Raw genomic sequence first — 24216 nt, forward strand, 5'->3', positions numbered from 1 at the left:
CTTTTGAGGTCCTTGGGACAGAGTCTGTCCCTTAGCCAACGCTTGGCTGGTTCACGGGACAACGCGCCCCACTCCCTGCGGCTTCCCAAAGATGGAGATTTCCCCACCGTAGCTGTGTGCAGGTTTGCATCTCAAGACCTGCATGTAAGAGCTCATACATTAGAGAGGCACCACAAGACAGGACTGTGGAATGGCCAGAGGGTGCCCTGTGACTGCCGGTGAGTTTGTGTGTCTTTTTGTTCTTGTTATGATTGAAAGTTGGTTCTTTACGGAGCGGTTCTTGTTATGGCCGAATGTTACATCCTGTTGTGATGTTGCTATGGCAAAGACAGGCAACATCTGGAGCAAGACACGTTCTCTCTGACAACCGTCAGAGTGTTTATTTATAGCCTCGCCGGTGAAAGGAGATGCCTGAGCATGAAGCCTCTGCGGGCAGATCATGGCAGGGGCAGCCTGGCACTGGGTGCCCCCCTGGTTGGGACCCAGGGCAGCGGGAAGATGCGAGATCTGACCAGATCCATTGCCTCACCTGCCCAGTGGAGGAGCCTGCAAGTGGTACCGAGCAGTCATTGGAAAGGAGCAGATCTCCTTGAAGACCCTCTGACTCCATTCTTTGCCCTTGATGGGAGGAGGATGGTTCCCTACCAGCGTTTCTCTGTTTCATGTTGGGGTTGGGTGACCGCAGGGGTGGTGAGCAGATATTATAATGATGTTATTGGGGGAAAAGATCAGGTTTGGCAGGTGAGTGAGGCTGGTTTTAGTGAACAAAGCGATGCGCACAGAGAAGCAACAGGAGGGATGCAAAGGGCCACTGCTGCACTTCAACGCCAGCAGCCTGCTGCAGCAAAGAGGAGAAGCTGTTGCTCTGGCAGTGAGTCTCAGCTGCCTGCAGCCCCAGGGTGATGCCTCTGTGTCACTTTACACTGGGTTGTGGCTGGACAGCCACGCTAGCTCTAAAGGGGTAGAAATGTAAATATTTTTCTAAGCAGAAGCTGAGAGTGGGCACTGCCTACGTGAGACGAGCTGGTTCCTGCGATGGATGGAGGGGCAGGGGATGCGGGGCTGCAGCAGGCGCAGGCCAAGCTGCGCTGCCGGCAAGGCTCCCTGTCCATCCAGCCATTGCAAATGTGCTGCTGTTTGGAATACATGCGGTGGCAGGTCCTTTCTGTGTGTGCACATAGACACACATGCATTTTGTATTGATAGCAGCAGCTCTGCTGCTTCAGCCAGGGGAGCTGCTCAGCTGGGGAGCAGCTGATGAGCTGGTCAGGTTTGCTCCAGCCTCAGCCCTCGCCCTGGGCGTTGCATATTCCCTAAAAGTCTCTTCCTCTCTGGTTTGAAGGACGGGGGCAGCAGCGGCAACGCTGCAGTGGCGACGCTGCAGCAGCTGCCATTTCCTTTTATGCAGACGGTTCAGCAGCAGAAACCACATTGCTCCCATGTCAGACTTTCCTGAGTGTTTAATAAGCAGCTCACAGGAAAGTGGTGCAAAACACTGTAGAGCAGGGTAGGGCAAACCCAGGTCCAATGACCCAGCTGTGCAGCTTCCACACCAGCCCTGGGCTCTATGACGCCCACACAGGGCAGGCCAAAAAAATCAAGATGATATCTCCAAATCATGACAGTTTGTGAGAAACCTAGAATGTATTTGGCTTTGGAATGGGGAACCAAGGGCGTTGGCTCAAGGGGAAAAAAACCAAGTTATTGATCAGGTCATCGTGCCACTGTCAAGCATGCCTCAGGCTGGCGAGTTTATCCCACGGAGAGGTGACTTGGCTTTAAATTTCGTCACTCACGCAACTGTCAGCAAATCTTGCCGCAGCATTTCAGTACCTGGTGGGATCGGTGCTGCAAGGTTCCCCCCCTACTGCCGGTGTCTGCAGGGAATATCGTCTGCTCCTTGCTCGGCTCGGGAGCCTGGCTGCCGGCCCCAGTCCTGCTGGGAAGCGGTTGTGTTTGTTTTGGGCAGCCTCAGCGGGGATTTAAAACTTCCAGTGGTAACAAATGGTGTTTTGTCTTGCTGCAGAGCAGCTCTGCAATGTGCATTGATAAAAAACTATCCCTTACGAGGGGGCCTGGCTGGCTCCTGGGCTGATAAGGGCTGGGATAACCGTCATCCCTTGCTCCTTCCCCTTGACGGTAGCCAGCACTCGCTCCTGAGCTGGCTCGTGGAGCAGGGGACGAGGTGGTGGCATCACGAGAGACCGTGGTCCAGGTGTCAGCCATGTGACCCATGTGAGAGCATCGGCTGTGCTCAGAGGGCTGCTGGGGTCCCTGGGGGCTCTGGATGAGGCCCCAGCAGGACTTTCTGGCCCGCCGAGTGTCAGCAGGATGCCTTTAGCCTGGGGTCAATGGGCAGGTTTCCTGGGAGCTCTTCACAAACTCTTTGGGCTGACATTGGGGTAACTCAGCCCCTGCTGGGAAGCAGCACCTGACTCAGCCCCGGCACTGCGGAGGTGCCTGCCGAGGCTGTGCCACTGCCTGTGTCTCTTTAGGGACCATTTAGGTGTTTTCCTGCATCCCTCTTTGGGATGATTCCCGGGATCGGGATCAGGCAGCCAGCACCTCGTGCACCATAAAAGGCAAAGCGCTGGGGAAGAGCTGCTGGGGTGGGAGCCATGGCAGCCGCTGCGGTTCGCTGCAATGCCAGGCATCCCGGCTGTGTATAAATGGATTTGAGCCCTCCAGCTCTCCTGCTCCCCCTCCTTCCAGAGAGTTTACAGGAGCCCGTTTGGCAGAAGGATTATCCAAAGGGAGGAACCTTCTGCTCGGAGGATTGTTTAGAGAAATGCCCAGAGCGTTAATAGGGATTTTTGTTAAGTTATGTTTTGGAGTCTCCTAAGGGAAACTTGTTTCTGAGGCTGCTGTCGGGCTTCTCTGTTTATCTCGAGTGGTCTTTTTTATGTCACAGCCATCCCCTTAGCAATAATATATTCCCACAGATTATTCCAGCCGATCCGTCTCTGCCCTGTGTGCTCTGTGCGGGCGGTATCTCTCCCCAAAACACTGGGACGCAGACCAAGGCTGTGCTCTGCTTCCAAGGAATAAGCGCTGGGGGAGACGCTTTGTGTCCGTCGGGCGCAGGGCAGGGAGGCAGGGAAGAGTGCCAGGGGCACAGATGCGGGTTTCCAAGCTCTCCGTGAAACCCACAGAGGGGCTGACGGAGGTGATCCTGCCCAGACAAGCCGCAGCAGATGACCTGGCAATAAATCGCTCTGGAAGCAGTGAGATCGGAGGGAAGCCAGGGAGGATTGCTGCATGGGACTGTAGGGAGTTATTGCTGCAGCAGGTTGGGGAAAACAGGAGAGTCCCTGAAGAAAGATGCAGATGGGTAGCAAGTCCTGCCCGTAAAGTGCTACGGACCAGCAAATTAGAAGCTGGGGGGTGCTTTTACAGTTATTCAGGTGGGATATATTTGGGTAGGGACCAGTGTAGCATCAGCTCTGACAGCTGTTGTGTTAGGAGAGAGCGTCCTGCCCTGCCGCAGAGGATGGGCTCCACCACACCGACATGCATTTTCATCTCTGCTGGCCATGAGGCTAAAAAACGCCAATTCACATGACCCAGGCACGGAGGCTTCCAAGCTGCCTCCGTCTCTCCCAGTAGCGGAGGAAGGAGAAGGCGGTGCTGAAAGTCTGCTGAGACCCAAGGTGGGAAGAAATCTTGGCTGGCCGTTTTCAAAGCATTTGGACCAGGAATTACAGTGACCGAGCTCCTGGCCATGGAAACCTCCACCTGGCAATACTATGGATATTTACAGGATGACACAAGTAAGGCGAAGGGGGGAGACTGCGCTACTTCCCGGGGAGCCTCTGCAGGGACATGCGAGGATTATACCCTGCTGCAACTTGGCCAGGAGGGCCTGGGGCACGGGCTGGGGAGGGGGGACCTTCCCGACCCTGGGAGCGACACGCAAACTCCTGCCAAGAAGTCAGAGATGAGCAGCAGCGGGCAGAGAGGGCAGCGGGGGCTGGCAGGGGACCCGTGCTTGGAAGACCACCCTGTGACAAAAGGGTGCAGGAGAGGGGAGGAGGGAGAAGCCCCTCCGAAGGTGTACGAAGCGGAGGTTGGGCACAGGCGAGCGGGCACGGGCAGGACGGTGAAGCCGGTGGTGTACAGGCTGGAGGAGAGCGAGTACAGGCGCCTGATCGAAGAGGCAGAAGCAGAACCTGAGGAGGAGTGGGAAGGGACAGAGCACAAGGTACCTGTGAGTCAGGAGGGCTACCCAGGGGATGGGAAGGCGGCAAGTCCAAGCCTAAACAGGCTCAATTCTTTCCCAGGAGTCCTGAGGAGACAGATAAGCCGTTCGGACTCTGAAAGCAGTGCAGAGAGCAGACAAGTGAATAAACTGACCCTGAACTCTCCCTCAGAGGGAAACAAGCCGAGTGTCCCCATCAGGTCAGATAGCTTCGAGCGAAATGCCATGCTCATGGATTACATTTTGCAAAGCAAACAGGAGGCAACAACATCTGTTTCCTACGTCCCCAGAGAAAGCAGCAAGGCAGCTGAAAGCTTCAGGCAGGCAGCAAGCTTCGCCCTCCAGCCTGACGGCACTCCAGACCTTTGCCAGAACGGCCAGAACGGTGAGGAGGATCTGGCCAGGAAGCCCGAGCCAGACAAGCGGGTAGCGAAGAGCCTTGAGAGAATGGTCTCTGGGGTTGCAAATTATGTTTCGGTGGCTAGAGACACTGGAAAGCTTTTGAGACAGAGCAGCAGCCAGCTCCTCGAGAGCAGGGAACAGCTCGGAGGTGAAGCAGATGCAGGGATACTCGATTCATACAGCCAGAAAAAAACCCCACCGGCCCCTCCTGTCAGGTCCCACAGCAAAGAGAGCCTGGCGTTGAGTATGAGCAAGACTGTGGCAATGACGGAGGCTCTGCTGGAGCCCCGCAGCGATGCAGCGAAGCCTGCCAAGGAGCAGTGGGCAGCTGCAGGCGCGGAGCAGCAAACTGGAGGCAGGACTGCAGGAGGAGGGGGCTCGGAGGAGCCGGAGCGGAAGGGGAGGAAGAGTCAGGAGGATGAGAAAGTGCTTAAAGTTGCCGACGCAAAGAAAACCTTCGAAAAACCCAAGCCGTCAGAGGGGAAGGCAGCGACGCCACCGGCCAGCACTGCCAGAAAAGGTGAGGTGTGATGGCTCTGCCGCGGGCAGGCTGGCAGATCCTGGCTCTGCCTCGTGGTTCTGTGGGGGGCCAGGGTGGATCTGGAGCACGCTGCAGGGTGAGGGGAGGTGGGAACATGGTGGTCGTGAGGCTTTTCAGAAAATAGCTACCTTGTCCTGGCCCAGCAACAGGTGGGATGCGCTCAGGGCATGTCTAACGATCTATGGTCGTAACGAGGCAGTACAAAAATCGGGCATTGATTCATGTCTACTGTCCGCTTGGTAAAAGTACTTCTTGCAGTGGAACTGCTTTGTGAGAAAGAGATTTGCTTTTTAAGACTCTCCTGTATATAAATAAGTATAATATCCGGTACTCCTATACTGCTTTTCCCCGAACAGATACAGTGCAGAAGCGCCCATATGACACTTTCTCCCACTGCCATGTGGGATTATTTGCCTCTGCCTCTCTAGGCACTGGGTGAGCCGATATCATTTTATTTTAATTATGGCATAGAAAGGAGGCATTATTTTCCTTAGGTTCTTTTTCTCCTGCACTGTGACTTAGTTGAATAAGGCTTTCAGGAGAACGACATCAACTTGGAAACCCTTTCACTGAAAAACTATGGATAAATGAACTTTGTTGAAATTTTTCTGGTAAAACAGCAGTTATGCAGAAATAGGGAGAGATTAGAAATGAATGTTTGAAAGTTTGGATCCTGCAAGGGCATATCAGACCCATGCTGGCTAACTTACATCTTCTGTTTATTGACAATCTGTGATTGTGGATTTCCTTATAAGGGAAAATAAATGTGTAAAGGCACAGGAAATTTATGCTAGCTTTGAATCAAACAGCATGTTTACTTAAAAAAATAAGTGTGATTATCCCACCATGCTTGGTACATTGTGCTGTCAACTACTTTCATTCACGGAAGTCACAAAACCAAGCCAGAATATGAATATTGCCACAGAGTTTGTGTGTGTGTGTGTGAGCGTAACAAAAAGCCTAGAGCGATGAAAAATAGATCCTATGCTCTCAGGAAGCATCTGAAGACACACCATCATTCTCACGATGTAAAAAAATAGGGTTGTGAAATATTTGTCACTGCAAACTCTCTGCCATCTGACAGACCTGGGCTCTGTACCTGAAGCAGTGCTAGTACTGGCATTATCAGGGTGCCTGGGTATATGCAGCCTCTCCACTCCTCCTCGAGCAGGAGATTTGTCTGATTAAATGGTACAGTTGATATGGCATGTTTTCATCAGCCAGGTCAGACAGAGGGAAGTTTTCATCAGCAATGAGGCATGCATCCTTTGCGGGGAACAGTAGGAGCAGGTGGATGCAATAGGTGATCTTACAGAGGAAGGGGGTGAGAAGGGACCGCAAGAAATCCTGCTGCATCCCTAAGGCAATACTGGCTACAGCTAAATCACTCCTGACAGATGTTTACCTACTTGTTCTTCAGGAGAAACAAGGAGGGAGGGTCGAGACAATCTATTTCAGTGCTGAACTGTGAAAATGTTGCAGTAAAGAAGAGTAGGAATAGCTTCTCATTTTGCTATATCCATGACACAGTCCATTGGGTTTTTTTAAAATCTGTTTCTAAACACCTATCTTCCCAAACCTCATACTGCCTCACCAAACACGAACATCTCGTGTATATTTACCATTACATGATTCCTTTCTCATACCTCTGATTTTTCCAGCACCTTTGGTCCAACTTGATCCTAGACAGCAGGGAGAGAAACAGGACAAGATGGCAAAAGGATTCAAAACTGGTTGAATAATGAGGACAAGACTAGGATACGTGATAAGTGTAACATGGAGTACTGCAGGAGTCACAGCGCCTAGCCTCATGTTACTGCTCACTGCTCAAAGCCCCTGCTCCTTACATGGTTCCTGGCTGGTTTTTTTTCTGCTATTCAGAATGATAGGAAGTGTCAATCCCAGGATATTCATGTTGTAAATAAAATACAGCTTGCTTTTTTCTTTTTCTTTTTTTTTTTTTTTTTGTGTGTTCTGCTTTCTTGACTCGCTCTTCCTAGTTCATCATCTGGCGTAGTGGAGATGGCAACAGAGAAAACCCCATCTGTTGCAACTAATTGCTTCATTTTTACTTGGTGTCCCAACGTTTTAGTTAGTCAGTGGGACCACCTCCCCTTCATCACAAAAATGGAAAAAAAAAGAAAGAAAAATGTATTTCACGATCCTGCACAATGATGGAGAAGGAAAACACAGGAGGAAATAGGCTAGCTTGAAATTAACGTAGATGTTTCCTTTTGCTGTAAAAGCTGTAGGCAGCATGTATTTCTATGCCTTTCCTATAGATGAGTTGGTAGGGATGTGTATGACATCTGTATTACTGCAAATAACATGCATGAGAGTGTGCATATGTAGTAATAAATGTGCTTTATGCAAGGTATTGTAAATCATTAATAACAATAGCATAAATTATTAATGCCCACCCTGACCTAATGTTCACTTATTATTACTTATCAATCTCCAGCATCTTCCATCCGTTCCAAGCAGCACACAAACAATGTCATCACAAGTGCTCGCTCACTGCAGCGGATTTTCATTACCCTTTGGGGAGGGGGCTTGTGATCTCAGCCCAATTTACCGGGTCTGGAAGTAGCGCAGGGACTCGTTCAGTGTCATGCAGAAAGGTGGGACAGACCTGGGAATAAATCTAAGGTGTGCTGAAGCCTAACCCTCTGCTTTAATTCACATCCTCCTCTTTCCTCCTTGTCCACATGCTCTGATACACTCTCGTACACTTCTCCCTTCCTGGCTGTTATTTTAAAAATCTGATTGAACATATTGCTCTCCTTATCTTCATTCCATAATTCTACAGCTCCCCTTTCTGGCCAAGGATTGAATAAGGCTGAACAGAATGGATTTTGCGCTCCCTCTCTCTCTCTCCAGCCAAACCCTTTGCTGGATCTGGGGAACAGATCAGCACAGGGCAACACTTCCCTGGGCAGACCACGTAATCCCGTCCAAGAGACAGAATTGATTAGCCATAATCAAGAGCTGTTACGTGGTCGCTGTTAGTGCAATTCTGTCTTGGCAGCTGCTCAACGTTTGATGATCATTGAAATGTCCCTTAAAAATCAGGCTTGTAAGCAGTTTAATAAAGTTACCCTTGCCACTTGACATGTGCCCAATGGACACTGAGAAAACAAGGCAGAAAGAGTAAATCTAATGCTATCCCACGCATGGAAAATGGCCTGGTGTTTTTTCTTTTCATTGCAATCAGTTCAGATTACCCTGCATAAAAAAAGCACTACGTTTCAGTAATGTTAAGTGAAACGTAAGATCACATCACCGATTCCAATGGGAGCACCTCTTCTCAACGCTGCTCAATCTGGCCTTCCCTATATAAATTGCCAGAGCCATAGAAGAAGAAATATAAAAATATGCAACTTTCAGGTGGGAGTACCTAGTGCTTCCTGTAAAGTTATTTAAATATAATAATAAATCAAAAGGCTTCCAGAAATAAATAGATAAATAGTGGACACAAATGTCCTTCAAAAGTTGTATAACTTGGATATCTGCAAACCCAACTCCGAAACACAAACTGTCATGTCTGGCATATTTTGCATGACTTAAAAGTTAAGCTGCAAAATAACAGGACTTTAAAGTGCTGATCTCTTTAAACCCTCCGTAAGCCGTTTTCCTTCATTCAGAATATACTTAGCAGTGAGGATTTAAGCAAATTGAAATGTTCGAGGCAAATTCATCCCTCAAGTGACTTTACTGGTTCTGAATGACTCGGCTGCCGTCCATCTAAGATTGCTTAGAGACTCCAAGCCAAATTGCATAATATCAGTGAAGGCCAAAGAAGCCATCAAAATTTCTCATAGAAAGAGGTGCCTCAGGTGTTTGTATCTTTCCTTACCTTTTCTAACTAATAACAAGGAAGGCTGTAGGGCATACCGAATGCATTACTTGTAAGGCATGTCAAGATCATCATAGGAACAAACCAGCATGATTTATTGCAGTGATGGAATTGATGCATATTTGCAAGCAAGCTAAATATAGCTGCTGACATAAGTTTCAGAGGTGGAGTCTGTAGACACAGTGCTGTTCCGTATAAAGGCTGTGAGATAGACTGCAGCAATCGTGCATCAATGTAGTGGAGGGTAAAATATGTGGGATGGATAAAACTAGTGAAATGTATTTTTGAATAAATTCTGAATCTTTTCTGCAAGATTTAATAATCAGGCGTGTTGGTACTGATAAAATAGAAGGACAAATTTTGTTGTACGGTTCCTTGTAGCTGCAATAATTTGGTAATAGGATATTTTCCTTTACAAAAATTAGAATTTGTGATATAGTTTGACAAGTTGTTAGGCTTACATCACTCTGGCTATAATTTAAGTACTGTTTGTTAGAATGATTTTATTCAGCTGAAGTGATGAAGATTAACTGTTTACAGTGGAACCAAAGAGCATATGTAAAACCTTAGCCATTCCTTCCATTGTTGAAGACTTCAGCCCGAAATTTCTTCATGTCATTTCTTCATCACCTTGTACAGTGAGCTGTTGCGATCTAAATGGCTCATTAATCCAAGTCAGGATCTGAGTGATCTTTGGAGCATTTCCACCCAAATGTTTAAGGAAGTGCTAGCGTAAATTCAACAGGTATCATTTCCTTTCGAGTCCATCCTTAGTGACTGTTCCAAGGCCACGTCGAGCAAGCTGTGCTACAGGTGTATCCATCCCTGCAGCGACAACATGAACCAGGAACCAACCATTCAGGTGGCAGTTACTGAGAGGATTAGGTTTCAATCAGGTTTCTCAGGACAAATTTCACTTTGTGTCCTCTGTGCATCACTCTCTTTTTAGATGGATACCAAAAATCTTCCTTGATTTCTCTTCCAAGCTGTTGGGTAGTGCTGGGTACTGCTGCCTTTGCTGTTGTTTTTCAATCCAGGGTAAAGCATCACCTGGTACATGATTAAAATATCATTTCAAGATTGCCCACTGTTTTGAGCTAGAAGGAGCTACACATATGTATATTTTAAAGTATGATTTTATATGCTTGTATTAATAGTTTTTTATAAAGTTTTAAGCCACATGCACAGGTTCAAGACTCCTAATAAATTAATGGCTGTGGGACTGGCAGTCAAGACACTCAGCTCTATCACTGACTCATTGTGTGACCTTCAGCAAGTCACGTACCTATGTGGAAAACATGAATCACAATCTAAACCCACTAAACTACAGATTACCTGCGGGTCTGCTCCGAGGCCGCCAAACTGCTTTTGTTTTCTTCTTCTTTTTTAGCTTTAAAGAGATTGTTTGAGGGAGGAGGGTGGAGAGTAAGTGTGCTGGGCTGGCTTTCAGAAGGAAGGTATTAATTTCACGGTAATTGGTGCCGTGGGCAGTGCGTGGCAAGGATGCAGGCTTGCAACTCTAATCTTTGGGTGTATAATTTTTTAATCAAGGTGTTGCTCACTATGTAGGAGAGACTTTCCTGCTTATTGAATCAGTGGTTAAACTAGTGTCAAAGTTTAACAGATGTTGGATAACATTGGTTTGTTTAATTTGTAGCTACTGTGGCATCTGATGTTTCCATCAGCTGTAATCACCAGCAAAACCAGGACAAATCTATCTCTGCGAGGCTTTCCGCATGTTTTAACACCCAGCTATCACTTAACAGGGCGTAGTTCACAGTCCTGTTGCAGTTTCACCGGGGAAGAGGAGGCTTCTCAGCTCAGCTCAGTTCATCACAACACACATATTTCTCCAAATTCTGAAGGATTATGAGGGGAGTTATGGGTGTGTTGGTCCCCTGAAGAATTAGGTCCCTTAAGCACCTAACCACATGCAAATGAATTTGCAAATATTGGCCAAAGCGTATAAGGAAGCTAGACTAGCTTTGGTTTTGGCCATGTATGGTAAACACTGTGCAACATGGGCACTGATCTAGCATCATTCATCCGCTCTTCAAGTCCCCTGGAGGAACAGACACAGGCAGCCATTGAGAGCGGTATTACCCTGCGTGCCTTGAGGTATTTGCTGCACAGGTACTCACCTTCTTACTGTTTACTGTGTACCGTATTAATAACTGTTAGCCTCTTTCACTGAACAGCAGAGATAAAAAACCCCTCTTTACCACCACATAAGCCAGCATCCCCAAAAGCAGCTTTACTTTTAACGCAATGGGGAGAATCTCTGGTTTCAAGCTACTGTCCTGCGCTTCTCATTAAAGTGTGATTTTTAGCAGGGGCTTAAGCTCTCCTTTTGTCACCGTCTTGCTGGCAGTGCCGTTTTCCACGGCAGCAACGGGCCCCAGCAAATCGGCATGACAAAACGAGGTGACACGGTTGTTTTTCTTGCAGAATGGTTGGTTCTCTTCAGTGTCATTTTTCTTGCAGAACGGTTGGTTCTCTTCAGCATCATTTTTCTTGCAGAACGGTTGGTTCTCTTCAGTGTTGCTTTTTTTTGCTGAACGGTTGGTTCTCTTCAGCGTCGTTTTTCTCGCAGGACGCTTGGTTCTCTTCAGCACTGCTTTTCTTGCAGAACCCTTGGTTCTCTTCAGGGTTGCGTTTGTTGACAGCAGGCTCTGGCTGTGCCCCGCTTGGCCGCAGGCTCACCAGGAACCACATCCGCGGGACTGTGCCTCACTCATCTCATCAGCACTCGCAATTTTGGGTTTTGTTGCCGTAGAGCCACCAACCCTCCCTGTCCTTTTGCCAGTACACCCCCACCTTTGCTCGCACCCTGGCTATCTAAAGCACAGGACGAGAGTCCCATCCCGGCAGGGAGTCGCAGCTGGGGCTGGGAGGGAAGAGGCCTGAGGCAGGCTGGGGAGCAGCGGGGGTCACCGCGGGGCGCCGAGCCGGCAAGGGGCTGAGGGGAAGCGGGCTGCCGCGTCCCCGCCGGGGCCGGGGAGGGGACGGGCGGGGGGGGCCGGAGGGCGGGCCCGGCCCCCCTCAGGCAGGGTCTCTCCCCCACCGCCGCTGAGGGGCGGCTGCCGGGCCCCGCGCCTCACGCCGGCCGGCTGAGGGGAGGGAGGGCGGAAGAGAGAGAGAGAGGGCGCGCCACCACGCGTGGCAGCGAGCGCCGCGCCGCCATTGGCTAGAGGGGCCGCCACTCACCTCTCCGCCGAGCGAGGCGGGAGGGGAAGGCGAGGCACCTAACGAGGGGGCGTGGCCCGCCGCGCGGGGGGAGGGGCGCGGCCACAAGGAGGCGGGGCCTCGCGCCGGCGCTGCCCGCCCCCGCCCAGCGCGGCGGTCAGTCGGGCGGCGGCGGCGGCGGCAGCGGCAGGCGGAGGCGGCGGCTCCGCCGGGCTGAGGAGCGGACGCGGGGAGGCGGCGGCGGCTGGTGGATCGCGGTGCGCGGCACGGGGGCGGGGGGGGGGAAGGGAGGGAGGGAGGAACCGGGGAGCGGAACGGCGCCCTGCGGCGCGGCGGCTGGCAGCTGGCGGGGCGGGAAGGCGAGGCGAGGCGGCGGGCGGCCCGCCGCGGGGAGGCGGCGGTGCCCGCGGTAGGGCGCCGGGCAGGGCAGGGCAGGGCGGGGGTCCGGCCGGGCGGGCTCTTACCGCGCGGGGCCGGCCGCTACCGCCGAGCCCTTCCTGAGGCGGCGGCCGCTGTCAGCGCCCGGGCCTGTGAGGGAAAGCGCCCTTCCCCGCCCCGGCGCTCGGCCCGGGGTTTCTCCCCCGTTCTCCTCCTTATTAGGTAGCGGAGCGGCTCAGGGTCGCCGCGGGCCCCGGCATCCGGCGGCGGCTCGCAGGTCTGCCGGCGGGGCATGCCCGGGGCGGGCCGGGCCGGGCTCTCCCGCCGCGCCTGGGGCAGCCCCTGCGCCCCGCACACCTGATGCCCGCTGCCAGCCCCGGCCGCCTTCTGCGAGGAGGGGACGGGCGGGGGGGTGTTTTTTCTTTTGTTCGGCAGGTTTTTTCCTTTTTTTTTTTTTTCTTATGGCGATGCAGCAGCAGCTCGATGGCACCGGGTGCCTGCGTGTCCCCCCGCCCCCGCGTCCCCGCTGCCACCCTGTAATGTTGCAGAGGACAAAAGATGACTGGAGGGTTTAGTTGGTTGTTTTTTTCGTTTTTTTTTTTTTACGGTGCATGTCACGCCGATATTAATGGCTTTTCTGAGTCTGCTCGGGAGACATGTAAAGTCCTGGGTCGTATGACATGTTTCTGGGCTTTGGTTTTCTATGCAGAAAGCCACATTGTTTTAACAGCAATGTCTCAAAGGCCAGAATTTAAAGGTTAGTACTTACCCGTGCTTTGTCAAATTAGCTGCTTCTCCACTCAGGATACAGGGAAAGACACCCGACATGCAACCGCACAAACGTTCAGCTGTAGTACCCCGGCTAGACAATGTGATGCTGTGACTGCACAGGAGACAGGTCTGAAAAAAAAAAAAAAAAAAGGACTGAAAGCTGACTGGAAACAAAAGTAAAACTGATTGATGCAGTTTTATTGTTAAAGATAACTGATACGCATTAGCGTCGTGGGGTTTTTAATAGCTGTAGTTTCAGTCCTTTACACGTTTGTTTGAGCATGTCTATTCAGCCTATTCACGCAGATGTGTGTGTGGATTAGTGTAAGCAAGACCAAGGATGTTAGCAAAATGAAAGAGTGATGTTTTGAATATACTAGGCTGTGGCTGATTTTTCAGTTTGCCGATACCGATTCTGGTTTAATTTTAGGCTAGGCTGTATCCAAACTACTTGCCACTATCCTTTCTCCTCGTGTGCGCCTCTAAGCACATGCAGGAGAGAAGCTCTGTGTCTGCTGGAAGTGTGGGAAAATGGTGTGAACTGGCACAGTCCATCCTGTCAGAAGCGTGTTCGTATGTGCTGAATGTGCGATGGCTAGAGAAAACAGCGGGTATCTTGTGCGTGAAGCAGGAGAGGATATATGCGATTTTCATTTGAATAACAAGCATTGAATCATCTTTTCTGCTCAAGGGGAAAAAACAGATGGCTGTGCACTCACTGAGACATTCTATTGCAGCTAATATTCATGTTTGTTAAAGGCTGTGTACACAAAGGTAGAAGATCAGATAGTGTTGCGATCAAGTTAATGCATATTTATTTTGTGTATATATGTTTTTAGTATTTTCAGTAGCCATAGTAAGACCTGGCACACTCAGGTACACGTCAGGGAGCATTTGCTTTGTGTTTGTTTTAATATAGCACTTCATAATAGTAATTTTTCAGTGGGCACTTGTAGCCTTTTATACAGATTGCTTTAATCAGCATTTGTGTGTCTCTATGTTGGCATTACTCTGTCTTCTAGTGAGCTGCCTTTTCAGACATCATTGGACTTTTTCAAGTTAAATCTTCATGCTTATTGCATCTGTCACTTCTGGGATTCACTCCAAGCAAAAGGCAGAGATTCAGTTTAATGGCAATGAGAAGGAATGCACAGAAGGGTAAAATATCAGCTTTCCTGAGTGATGCAGCAAAGGATGCGGAGAGATCTGCCCTCAGTAACTGTTCCATGCATCATGTTCAAGTTTAATATTAGACTTTAATGACGGCTTCATAAAATGGCTCATTAAAGCACAGCATTGCGTTTTGATCGTTAAGAGAATTTATGTTATTGGTTTTAATTTGATTATCGATTCCGAGGACCATAACTTGGATGCCAGCTTCCTATTTTGAAGACATGAGCAAAACACTTCCTGGCCTGAGTTTGCAGCTTGGTGAGGTCATCAGCGCACCACTCCCAGGGCTAGGAATGTCCTTTTAGGCAAACTCACAGGCAGATTTTCACTTGACTTTTAAAGTATGGGTTTGTTTGTTTTGATTGTGTTTTACTGAGGCTTTTGTGATAATCTCAGTCCTTCTTTCAGGATGTGTTGGAACAGAAACTCACTGAGGATTTGAAGTGCCCCAGTTTAAGCCTTTACAGGGCATATGAACAAGAATTAAATGTCAGTGTTCTCTTCTAGCTCTTTCCCTGTAGTCTCCCCCACCTAATATTTTTGGTCTGCTTATATTCTGGTTGTTTACTCTGAAATTAGTCTGATTAGAAACTGCTTACAGCTTCAGTTTACAGTCACCCTGGTTATATAGCCACATTTGAAAAGTCAGATTGTCGGTGGCTTTAAGCTGACAGGACACGAACTGGTATTTTTTTTGTCATGATATGCACAAATGCAGGTGGTGTTGCTGGGGTGAACGCCAAGTCAAAACTAAGGCAAAAAGATTTAGGTTAGCTGAAGTGACTCAGGAAAGCTAGCACTGAAAGTTGATTATTCTGGATGTGTTGAATATACCAGTATAGTTGGGAATCGGTTACTGGGCCCTTTCTTTCTATTTGCTAGTAGGATTGCTTTGTTCTACTTTTTCCTTATGTGAGTATACTAAAAACGGATTATTTGTTTCTTTTTGAGGTTATAATTGTTCAGTACATGACTTTGCAGGTGTTTTTAGATGATAGCTTTAGGCACGTAAAATGCCAGGGTAACCCTAGAATTATTCGGCTTCTCGATGTAGCAGTGATGAACCCAAGAGGTCCCACTGGCAGCAGGTCTGGCTTTGCACTGGCGGATTCTCTGATGCCAAGTCTGGCACTGATGGTCCTCGGAGGAGCAAACTGTCTGGAGAGGTTCCTCACAGGATATACCAGCCATTAGTTGTATTACCAACCATTAGTTGTGTATGTGCCAGTATGGGTTTGTGTAGTGGATACATATCTGATCAGAATTTTTAGTGGCCGGATGTGGAGGTAATGATGTAGCTATAAAGTAGAAGGTGACTGTTGGGCAAATAGATAATTTTCCTTTACGCCTCAGCCATGCAGTTCTTCATGCCGATAAGACAGATGTCATCTCTTTAGAGCAGACACCTTCATAACAAGTCACAAAGTGCTCCTGAAATGGAAAAACTCCATTTTGTGATGGAATACCATGAAAGCTTTAAAGTCCTGCTCTGTAGGTCAGGAACTAGCAAGGAAGTTGACAGAGAGAAATAATGAAAATGGTATCTGCTGCTGCCTCCTAAGGGGGGAAAAAAACCCCATGTTGTTCTTTCGAAGGCTGCCAGCCTGCTGATGCTCTCATGATGCTCATCAGTAGAAGAGCTCTCCTTGGTTTAGAGGTGACAAATTAAAACACGGGCTCTTTCACCATTTTCTTCTTTGCTTTTCTTCTTTGTTAATGAGTTAGTTACCAAGGTAGAATCACCTGCATTGGAGAAAGGATAATAGCATTTATTCAGCACTATCACTTTGCTGCTTCAATGTTATTTGCTTTGTCTTATCCAAATTTTGTTGATGATAACAGAAAATGATACATAATATGCTTTTTGCTATGAGCATGTAATGACTCCTTTGAGCTCTGGCTCTCAGTGGGAGAAGCTGGATGTGGTTGGATCAGTTATAGTGGCTCTGTTTGACATTGAGCTGGACCTCTCAATCCATCATAATTAGGTTATTCTTGTTTTCCCTTTTAATAGTTTAATTTGAAAAGCAATGTAAATAAAATTAAAACAGTGGTAGGATCTGACTTAAAGTGATTAAGGTTCAGCCTGATGCAGTCAGGCATGTTGAGATGAGCTCGCAGCTTTCATCTGGAGTGTTGCTGAGCTGCGCTTAGGGCCAAGTGTTCCCCTTAGGAAGGATCGTGGTTTCCCTGTGGCTCTCCAAATCTTGGCTGGCCGTAGCATCTTTTTAGTTATGTATGTACAAGCATATATGTAATCTATGTACAGTTCTTCTTAGCTGAATATTAAGGCAACCATTTCTGCAGTCTTATCAAATACACCTAAGCAGATTTCTTAAAACTAGAGGAGAGTGGTATGCCTAGAACTAGACTGTGTTTGCATCCATGTATGAACCTAGGCAATACATTTCACCTGCAATTCCTGGTGTAAGTAGTCCCTGGAAAATGAACTTCAAATTTAGAAATGTGGGAACTTCCCCTCCCTCACCCTCCATCCCCCTAGTTCTGCGTATAGTTGCTATAGAGACTGTGTTCTGGAGTCCTTGAAAATCCATTGTTTATCTCACATAAATGTATAAACCTGCTGTATTGAAACATCACACTATGAAGCGTCCCCTTCCCTTGCAAATCTGATAGGGACTTGACATCCTAGGGTACTGCACATTTTGATATTGGACATGCGTTGGGCACAATCAGACAAACTGATAAAGAGTGTAATTAGCACCACCAGGGATTAGCAGGCAATAACAAATTCAAGCCATAGTAAGCACTCTGTCCCTTGGGAGCTGGGCAAACTGGCAGTGCTGGGCAGATGATCACTTGATATGGAAGATAGTCATCAGCAAAGGCTCCATGGTGAGGGACTCGGCTCAGTGCTAGTATTACCTCTTGAAATTGCCTTTTTTACACCTCTCCACCCCCTTTTTGCTTTAAATACTTAAAAAAACTCACAATTTATTAGTTCATGCTGGAATCTTGAATGCCCAACTGACTTGGGGTATATGCTTGGCATTTACTTGGCATTTTTCATCATACAGTGGCCGGTCAGCATTACAGTTGTTTCTTGCAGTTACCTGAGCGAAACAGATTGATATCCTTGTTTTCAAGTTGGAAATGTGAGGTTAAACGTTTTGCTCAGCGTCTTGCAGGTACAAGGCTGGGAATACTTCTAGCATTTAATACTAAGTGTACTTGTTGTTTTACAGGTGGTTCATTTTTTTGCACCAGCACACATGGTGTGATCTGTGTGTGAGTGTATAAATGGCCATTCTTACACTTAGCTTTTCAACTGTTAATTTCTTACTGCAGTACTTTCATTAAGTATAGTGTATCTTGGAGGTTAGAGTAAATTGGCACAAAGCTGTCTTGTTCAGAACAGGAGGTGTATTAAATTTTTTGAGTTTTCAGTGATTTTTTTTTTAAGGTTTATTTTCATTTTTTGGATCTGCTGAGATCAGTTTGCAAGGCAGGAAAAAATTCTGAGCCAGCTTAGGCAAACATGAGTTGCCAGACGTACTTCAGCAATATATACTTCTGCTTTAGCACAGCGTGAAGTGTAGGCAAGAAACACTTCTAGCTGAGTGTCGTCGTGCCTTCCAGCATCTTTTTTTCCTGGCCACTGCTGCTTTCTGGAGCAATTTGTTAAAGTTCTGCATGGTGTTTTAAGGTGCAGTTGTTTAAAAGTGGGCTACCCTGGTTTTGCCTCCTGTTTCACCATGCTTTGGATGCATTTGTGTTATCTCTGTACTCTCCACTTTGCTCCCTGATGTTTCTTTGGGGGTAAAGGTTATCTTTTTGTTCTTTATATGCAGTACTTGCCACATTGATTGTCTGGTCTACTAGGGGAATTCTTAAGCGCTATGAAAGATCACATGAAAACCAGCTGGGGCTTATCTCAGCGTAATACTGCCTGTTGTTTTGGCTGGTCTCCTCCAGAATTGCTGTAAATGCCACAGGGACTCTCAAAGGGCTGGAAGTGTGGGTTGCACGTGCAGTAACATGACTGTCAAGCCAACAGGTAAGTAAAGGTTAAAGGTCATCAAACACAGGCCGTAATTCTTCAAGCCTCTAACCAAAAACAAGTTCCCCAGCTGAGAGCAGCCAGCTGCAGGTCCCTTCCCCAAGAAATCAGCCTTCGCCCAGCATGTATCAGGGTGCGATTCTCCCCATCAGGTAGGCAGAGAGCTGCTGGGGGGGTGCTGGGGGTGTCGCAGACAGCAGGTACACGCCTCGTCCTTGGCACAGGGAGCCTGTGGGTGTAGGAAAGTGTTTTTCCTTCTTGCATCTGAAATCTTTCTTCATAGTGTAGCAGGAATGTTTATTAGAGCTGCTTACTAAACTAAATAAGCTTTCCTAAGTAATTTTTTTTTTCTCACCTGCCTAGAGAGGTGAGAAACGTGCTCTGTGTTGCACTCGTGGCTTGACACCAGCTTGCCCAGGCTGCTGCCCTCTTAGCTACAGTGTGAAGCAGCTGGGGCTCTGCCGCAGCACAGGACAGCAGCCTTGGCCTGAAACGGATCAGCGACAAAGAACATCTGTAGGACAGAGGAAATGTGTTTGAACTTGGAACCCTTTGCTAAAACAGATGTTTGAGGGGCTGTAATTGGTACCACAAGATAGGGATTTAAAATCAAGTTAGCGGATTGAACTATCTGGATTTGAGTTTTAGTCTCCCCCAGTCCCTTCTTCCCTCCCCCAGCCCTGATTTCAAATTGCATGTTACGGAAATGGGACAGAATGACAATGGTACTCTTTGAATTATAGGCTGCTTGGCCAGAAAAGCTGGCAGGACAGCAAATGGAAATCTGGAGAAATACACGCCAGTTCCAACTGTGAGAATTGAGATTCATTTTGCAGCTTATTTGTACAGTGTTAAAATCTGAAATGCATTTGCGTTGTCCAGTTTGAACCTTCTGTGTTCTTCTGTGCTGAAGATATTGTCTTGTCTTTGACGATTAACCATTGTTGGTTTTATTTCGAGAACATGAAAAGCAGTTCAACACGAGTGCCTCACCTGTTGGGTGGGTGTCACTGCGTAGCTTGAGAAGTGAAAGCTGCTAAATTGGGCTTCGATTTAGCTAGCATTTGGATTAAAGTGTTCCTTAGGGTATGCTAACCAAACCCATCACTACTTTTTGAAGTAGAGTGTCTCCATTCAAAATTGCAGTGTGATGGACCACACTGATCTGTGCTGTAACTCCAGTCTAACTGTGATATTGTCCAGGTCTCTGGCCCATCACATTTGCCATTACAGGGCTGGAAACAAACTTAAGACACCACGACAGCGGTGTGTGGCAGCAGTGCTGGTCCAAGAGGCACTGCCATTATGCTCGGCCATCCTGCTCCTCTCTGATCACATCCCCTGAGGCAGCGGTGTCTTCTCAGCGGGCTCCCGGCAGGTCTGGGTGTTGTGCTCCATCCAGCAGACCAGCGGAGCCTTTGTGGTCACGCAGGGCCATCTGGAGAATGCTGCATCCTCGCTTGGTCAGTCTGACTCACACTTGGCTGGTCTATTTGTGAGCCTCGGTTGTGCTGATCTGTTGTTTCTGCTTTATTTCTAAGTTGCGAGGAATTTGTGTCCCAGCTAACTCTGTGTTTATAGCAGAGGGCTTTCTGCAGGTCCTGGTTTCCTGATGGTGGCTCTCAGGCTGTAGTGCTACAGCACCCTTAAAGAACTGGGACCTGTGACCTTTTATCTGTGAGACCGTTTATCTCCTTAAAACATCTGTAACATTTATAGTTTCTTCCTGTGGATACCATAGCATGTTGTAATTGAGGAGGAATAGAAAACAGTTTATCAAGTCCTTTGGAGATTTCTCCATTTCATAAATCTTCTTGTCATTTTTTTAAGGAATGATCCAATTAACTGTAGGCAAGGAGAATCAGTGTAATGTTTCCAATAATGTCTTAAAGCCACTGGAGTTTAACAGGAAATGTGCTTACCTTAGAAAATACCGTGTTAATCAAATTGCCTTCATGTCTGCACTTCTTGACTTTTGCAGAATGGGAAATCTGCACATGTTATTCTTTCTGTGCTTTAGGCTCCCAGCACCTGGGTACTGCTTTCTGCTTGACTTCTAGCTTAAGCTCATCATGGAAGAGGGCAGAATACATCCTGTATTGGGAGTTGAGTTTCAGGTCTAGTGGCTACCGGTGAGCTCCTCTGTCACACACATAGAAAGGCTTATGTTTGCCCTTTATTTCATTTGGGCACATTTGATTGCTTCAAGTTGTAGGAGAAAATACAGTTGTTTTCCACTGTTAGCACTCTGTCATGTTAGGAAAAAGCACTTATGCCTTAGCTGGTTAGTTGGGAAAGGTGGGACCTAGTGGTGATTTGGTGAGAAATTAATGAAGCCATGCTGGGGAGGTGCTCTTTCTCCATTCGTAACTACCATCCTTAGCTGGTAGTAAGATTTCTCCCAAAATTAGGTTAAAAAAAAAAAAAAGGCAAGCTTGCGACTGTGTCTCAGGAATATGGTCTGGAAGAAGCCTGCATGTAACCTTCAAGAGAGCTGAAGAATTCAGCAAATTGGGGTAGCAGCACTGAGCAGATTGATACTTCCTTGTTAGCTCGGTTGCACTGATAAGAGAACTAGGTCAGCTCTATGGAGAAAGCATTTTATCTGCATACTTCTCTTAACTGGAATCCTGGCGCTTGGCTGTTGTAACAGGCTTGCTGACTTGCAGCTCTACACAGGGGGTTGTGCTTTCTGTCTCATGTTTTCCTCGGGGTCAAAGTGTGGTCTGAAGCCCTGTTGCTTTCCTCTCTGTGGCATGTGCTGCTTTTACTGTGGGGGTGATGCAGTCAGTCCCCAGGGGTGTAAGTAGCATCTTCCATCATGCTGGTGTAATGTCTCTGGCTGAAGTTCATAGGGCTGTTGTTCAGCTCTGGAAGTATATTGCTCCGTCTCTTGGCAGTGGATGAGGATACAGTGTGCAAAGAAGCATCTCTGGTGTTTATTCCAGTGGAGAAAGTAGAGGAGAACGAAAGCTCTTGGTGGGGAGCTTACGAAAGGCTATGGCCTTCTGTGGTCGGTGGTGTTTTAAGGTGGGAGTCTGTCTACTCCAGTGCAAAGATTCCCTTTCCTTAACCTGTAAAGCTTGTTTGATGCCCACCAACTGTGTAACTCTGTCTCCAGTGGCAGCAAAAGTGGAAGCTGAAATGTGGAGATGCACTCTGGTATCTGGGATGCTTAATCCACAGGTACCCTAGTCCTCTTTTCCCCATGTATTCTATATATTACTTGCCTCTCTGAGGTTTTGTCCTGGGTTTCAGTGCTTTCCCCCCCACCACCACTTTGCTCTCCTCTGCCTTCTGTTTTCATTTTTGCTGACCTTTTTTGCCCAGTGTGTGTTAAATTGTTATCATCCAAATACATCTCACATTGCTGCCTAGGAGGTAGGCAGCTTTAGTGCCAACCGACAAAAGGTGCTATAAAAGATGTAAACCCAAAAGAGGAAGTTGGTTTGGAGGTTGTTGCTCTGGCACCCATTCACGCTCCTCAGCTGCCTCGCCATTTCAGATCCATGGTTTGTATAACTGCTGCAGTGTTTCTCTTTGCTGGTTACCCATCCCATTATGGCCTTCTGATAAATTATTTTGTGTAATGATTTTTGTGTGCGTTCACTGTTCTGGCTTTATGGTAGATGACACAGATTAAATGAAGTCAGACAATGCTCTCTGTTTGGGGTAATGATTTTCAACTGTGGTGTCCTTTTGTCACTGTAAATTATGGTAAATGATGTAATGTTAGACCATAAAGATATAAGCTACAAAATGGTATGAGCAGTAAGATCCCCCAAGAAGATAAATTGCATTCTTGGAAATCTTTTAAGTGAAAATATCCATTGCATCCCTATGTCAGCCACAGCATGGGAGATGCGCACTTGAGACAGCCACGCACAAGGTAAACACTTAGGAAATAACATGTGCTTCTTCATGATGCCTAGAAGGTTTATGCATTATGGGCACTTAGAGTTCTTCATATTATAATGGTTTTAGTATGATTGTTTCAGGGTACAGCTCTGAAAAACAGAATCATATCAAGTATTTCACAGGTTAGAACCAACACCTTGCACTTTGTCCAGAATAGCAATTTCAGCTTATTTTAAGTTTGGGTTGTGTTACATTTTTGAATGTGCTGGGCTCCCCAGTTGAGATATAATCGAATTCCCTGGTAGTTTGTGGTTTAGGTTCCCATCCCAAAATAGAATCTCGCCAGTGGTATAACAGCTGGAAATTTCAGTATTAAGTTCATATTCCAGCTTTTTGTCTTTAAAATGAAGTGAAATCAGATGGCAGGGTCTTGCTCAACCTAGACTAAAGTAACCAAAGACTGAAAACAATCTGTGCACAAATATGATGTATTTTGGAATTGTGACCATCTGTAGTAGTGTTCACCCTTCGTTTAAATAACTCTGAACATCTGAAAACAAAAGTTCTGTCAGCAATGGACTTAATATGGATTGATTTGAAATGGTATACCATAGAGGGAATAGCATTATGTTTAAAAGTAGAGGACTGCATCAAGGTATTCATGGCTGTTCCTTTTTTCTGTCAGAGGTTTCATGTGAAGTCATAGGGAGAGCTGAAATTTTTGTGGCCGTGTGATTTCTCCCCCACCCCCCCCATTGCCCAAATATTGCAAGACTTAATATCACGAGACTGAATTAATTGATTCCCTTGGTACTTGGAGATGGAGATGAAGTCCTCCTTCAGCCTTGCTGGTGCCATACTGGTTCTCCACCGTGACAATGGTGGCAATTTGCTTCTGTGGTCTAATGCCACTTGTGACTCTCTGTAGAACACGTGCTCACCGTGGTCTCCCGTGGGGTTAGCTTGCTCCTTTGGGTCTTGTCAGTCTGTGCTCATTTGGTTTCAAAGAGCGGATGGTCTTCACTCTCCTTGCTATCTGCATGACTCAACTGGTGGAGCCGGCAGCAAATGCTTGCCTGCTTGCTTCCCCCATAGATATGTCTCGCTTTCCTTCCTCTGCCAAAGGTGTTCTCCAAAATGCTGTCCTTAAAATGATCTGGCAGACTTTTCTTCTAGATGAGTGAGTCTTCTGAGACATTTGTAAGACGCTGTCCTGTGCAGTATGCTAAGGTTGTAAAATATTTTTGTGGAATATGTGTGCAACTAGACAAAGCACAAGGCAGTGTATGTCCACAGGCACATTTATGTGTGTTTGTGCTTGTGTACAATGTGGTGTGCACACATATGGGTTACAGAGAACCCACGGAGGTTGCACAGCCAAGTGCTCTGAAGTTAAGAAATGCCAGAAGTGAGCACTTAGGAAATAACCTGGGTAGTATTTGTTCCCTTTTTCACATGGCTGTTAGCTCAGTCCCTGCTCCACCAGCCCCTTGCTCTGTTGGTCATGCAGTGATGGCCACGACGGTGGGATGGAGTCCTCCTTGCCTGTGTGGAGCAGGAGGTGCGATGGCATGGTGGTCTTTTTATGGCTTGAAAACTCTGAATGCTTACATCTTCCATTCCATATGTGGCTCTGTACCTTATCTACCATGTGATGTTCAAAGTGCTCTGAAGAGCAAATTACTAGATTCCTTGTGGGCTCTTCTCTGGTGCTTATCTCTGTGATGGCCAACTGCTTTGCAGATGTGGCTCGGCCCTGCTGTGAGGGATGGTGTTTTCTCTACTTAGGCCTCAGGTTGAAACATCCATGGCCTGATGATTGGCTTATGATT

General features: G+C 47.4%; 1 protein-coding gene across 3 annotated transcripts in view; it reads left to right on the forward strand.

The window, feature by feature from the left end:
• Positions 1 to 5101: 5101 nt before the first annotated feature.
• Positions 5102 to 24216, forward strand: part of CORO1C (coronin 1C) — a 54581-nt gene continuing 35466 nt past the window's right edge. The window contains exon 1 of one of the 3 annotated variants that reach the window (XM_075041191.1): positions 5102 to 5120. The gene's annotated coding sequence lies outside the window, so the exon portion shown is untranslated. Of the gene's footprint in view, positions 5121 to 11111; positions 11131 to 12333; positions 12441 to 24216 lie in introns of those variants that run through there. The other 2 variants (XM_075041195.1, XM_075041194.1) reach the window with 2 other exon arrangements.

This window comes from Buteo buteo, chromosome 11 (genome assembly GCF_964188355.1).
Source record: "Buteo buteo chromosome 11, bButBut1.hap1.1, whole genome shotgun sequence".
NCBI lineage: Eukaryota > Metazoa > Chordata > Aves > Accipitriformes > Accipitridae > Buteo > Buteo buteo.